We start from the raw sequence: 3,809 nt of genomic DNA, 5'->3' as shown, positions 1-3,809 counted from the left end.
CACCGCCCTTGCCCCGTTGGGCCACCCAGCACAGCTTCCGGGGCAGGCGGCACATCAACATCCGGGGCCGCCGAGGCCCCCGCCTACGGAAGCCGGGACAACGGCGGGGCTTTGCTTGTTTCTCACAACCGCAGTTTCGCCGGGCAGTCGGGCTCTGCTTTCTCCCGCCAGGGGACTCTTAGACCCGGCCTGGGACCAGTCTTTTGGGCGGAGAAGTCGGGGCACAAGAAGCGGGTGAGTCCGGGAGACGGTGACGCGGCTCTGCAGCGGGTGGCAGCAGTTTGACCCATACTAGAGCGGGAAGAAAGAATGTGAGTAGGGCAGGAGCTGGTCTTTAGACGAGGAAATTCGTAGTAGCAATAAGTGAAGAGTGATAGTTCCGGACTGCTCTTCACTCGTGCTGCTTTTCTTTTTCTCTCTCTCCGCCTGTAGCATCCGCACGCTTCATCTCTCTGGCCAGAGCGTCTCTCCGCCTCTTCTGTGGTGGGTGGTGGTTATTATCTCTGTACTTGGCACCTACGGCTAACGCGGGCAGTTTGCTTAGTCTCTGCAGAGACTGGATTAGGGGATGCCTGAGTTGAAGAAACCTGTCACAAATGTAAGAATACTGTAATTCTCCGAGGTTGGCATGGACGGGACCTCTCACTATCCCCACATTTTTACCCCACGTGGAGCTCTCCTCTTATCCCATAGATGAAGCGTTGAATTGTTTTAGTAAAGAAGCTAAGTTTCCTTAACGTGAGCTTCAGCGCCAGGTTAGTGTGAGGTTATGAATCATGTGAGGTCAACGTGTTGTCTGCCTGCATTCAAAATAAGACAAAAAGTTTTGGATTTTTGTCCCCATTTTTAATTAAAAAACCTCATTGTTGCCCATGCTGGATATCTCAGTTGGTTCGAGCGCATCTGGATACGCTAGAGTTGCGGGTTAGATCTGGTCAGAGCACCTACAAGAATCAACCCATGAATGCATGAATGAGTAGATCAAGTCCATGTTTCTTTCTGTCTCCGTTAGAGATTTGTATTACAAGTCCCTTTTCTCCATGTAGGGTTTGCACACATACTTGAATTCTTTTTTTAAAAAATTACTTTATCGTTGTGGTCATATTTGAATTTGTAATACATAACACCTAACTATTTGTATTGGGTTGGCCAAAAAGTCTGTTTAGTTTTTTTCTAAAATAAAAGACACATTTCTCATTTTCACCACTAACTTTATTGATTTGGATATTTTGAGTATGTCGGCTATCTCCCTCTATTGGCTTCTAGTGGGTAGAAGCCTGGAGTGCTGCTAAACATTTTTCAATGCACAGGACAGCCCCACAGCAAAGAATTATTTGGTCAACATGTCAGTAGTACCATAATTTTGCACACCACTTTTGACATGTTTGATTGGTCACAGCACCTTCTCCATACACTGCACAAATCTTTTTCTGCATTTCAGTTGTTTTTCTTTTTCTTGAAATAATAAAGCATAATAGGCCCAAAAGGTTGCATATCTTTTTCCATCTTCAGTATTAAAATGGCTGCACAAAAATCCACCAATTTTTATGTTTTTTTAAATGCACACTGATATGACAGCTGTCACAGCACAATCGTAACAAACTTGTTTCAAATGAAGTTAAAGGCAGCTAAGCACTGTTAGAGCCATCACATGGAAAAAAAATGTAATGAGCTTTGTGACCTATTTAATATTCTGAGAAATGAGAGCCTCAGTTTTGTGTGTGTTATTAGGTTACAACGAGAGAAGCTGTTTTGAAAGTGAGTTCTAGGGGCAGTGAAGAGAGACAGTTTTGCTAACAAAAGTAAGCTCTTTTGTTATGATTGTTTTTGTTATGTATCTTTGTTATGATTCTATTTTGGAGTCTCCAAATCCTAGCTTCTCTTTGGAGAAGAGAAGCTTCTCCATCTTTGTCACATTTTACCCTATTCAATGAAAATAAATATCCGTGTTCCTAGTCCTTTTGGAACAGGGCCTCCCTATAAATGTTGATGGTATACCACATTATGTTCATATATTATCTAATTTATACCTGGAAGCTGGAAAGGAATATACATAGGGATCACAAAGTAATCCCTTCCCCTTGATGTTTTGTTAACAGTTACATGTGATATGGTAGAAGAATCACTGGGGAGTCGCCAGCTCCTTTGGACCTAAGTTTGTTTGTAAAATAAAAGGCTAAATCTTTGAACTCATCTATGTGATTGTGAATTACAGCATGTGAATACTGGATAGGCCCATTATATTTGAGGGAGTAGCTACCACAGTTAACTCTAACATCTTTATGTAACAAATTATATACTATTTCATGATACAAAACAATCTTTTATACCTCCTTAAGATTCAGGATAGTGAATATGGTTAAGGTCAGGTGGTTTTTGAAATATATTGTAGAAAGATCTTGTGCTTGAGTCAGAGAAACCTGGATTTCTGCTACTTATTAGTACTTGTATGCAAGTTACTATGGAAACAAGCTTACAGGCGTTATATTGAGAAAATGCTTCCATATGTAAGGTGCCTGAAATATCCTCTTTAGATATTCATTAATGAATGTTAGTACTTTTCTTGTTGCACAGGACACATGCAATATCTTCTGGAAAACTAATATTAAAATGGAAAACATTTAAAAAGCTATATAGATTAGTAAATTACAAAGTAAGTTGTTAATAAATAGAAAAACATAAAAAGGACTACTGTTCTTACTATGTAGGACAGCTTTATTTTTATACTGTATTTAGTCATGTCTGGGTATGAAGAATTTTTATTAAGTTTGTTTTAGATTTGTATGATACTGAAATTCTTTTCATATTGAAAGATTTTTAGAGACTGTATATCCTATTGAGAAAGAAATCACTTATATTAGAAATAATCTGATTAGTTTGAATCAAGGCTGATTCTACATGAATTAATAATGTATATGGATAATTCCTGCTTGAGTGGCATCATCAACACTATTCAGTGGCTACCTTTGTTTAGGTTACAAGACAGGAGGGAAAAAAAAGCTGTGTAGCACATGACCTAGCAAATGATCAGGTCATGCCATTTCTTACGTATAAAATTTATTTATTCTATTTACCTATAGAATTTACCATTCTAAAAGCCATTTCAAACACCAGACCTTCAGTTTATATGTTTGTTAATTTGTCATAACAGAACCCCCCCCAAAAAAGAAAAAAGAAAACCCATCTTTAAAAAAATTTCAGTATAAGATTAATACAAAGAAAATGACAGACTACATTCCTAGTGGATTTATGTTATGTAATTTGTGCTTTTTTAGCTGAATGAGTTTTTTTCTGTGTAGTGAAATAATTTATTCAAAAAGAAGTACAGTATATTATAATTCCAAAAAATTTTATATTAAAAATGCAAAATTTTGGCTTAAATTGGAAAGGGTATTATTTAATACCTCAACAAGGAATTCACAATCAAGATTGACATTTCACAACAATAAAATAATTTTAAAAAAGACTGAAATCTTATCTATCTTACTATATATTTCTAATTACACATTATTTTAAGCTTGCATATTTTTAAACCATGGTTATAGAATTATTGTATAGGAATATATTAAGTGTATACCTTATTGTATGCCCTGGACCAATTTTAGTGTAATTTTCTATAACTTCAAAATAGTACTGTGATATGAAACAACAAAATTGTTTTTACTCTAAGAAAAAAACAAGCTGCGAATTGAGTCTTTCATTGTATTTCTTTTTTAAGGAACTCACTTCTTTTTTTTTTAAGATTTTATTTATTTATCTTTAGAGAGGAAAGGAAGGAGAGAAGGAGAGAAATATCAATGTATGGTTGC

General features: G+C 36.8%; 1 protein-coding gene across 3 annotated transcripts in view; it reads left to right on the top strand.

Annotated features, from left to right (window-relative positions):
* Positions 1-11: 11 nt before the first annotated feature.
* Positions 12-3,809, top strand: part of ASB3 (ankyrin repeat and SOCS box containing 3) — an 89,176-nt gene continuing 85,378 nt past the window's right edge. For 2 of the 3 annotated variants that reach the window (XR_005066753.1, XM_037047895.1), the window contains exon 1: positions 143-311. The gene's annotated coding sequence lies outside the window, so the exon portion shown is untranslated. Of the gene's footprint in view, positions 312-3,809 lie in introns of all 3 variants that reach the window. The other variant, XM_037047896.1, reaches the window with a different exon arrangement.

Source organism: Sturnira hondurensis, unplaced genomic scaffold (assembly GCF_014824575.4).
Source record: "Sturnira hondurensis isolate 20B ecotype Veracruz unplaced genomic scaffold, ASM1482457v3 Scaffold0006413, whole genome shotgun sequence".
NCBI lineage: Eukaryota > Metazoa > Chordata > Mammalia > Chiroptera > Phyllostomidae > Sturnira > Sturnira hondurensis.
Note: the sequence above shows the minus strand (reverse complement) of the source record. Positions and strands in the feature narration are given on the sequence as shown.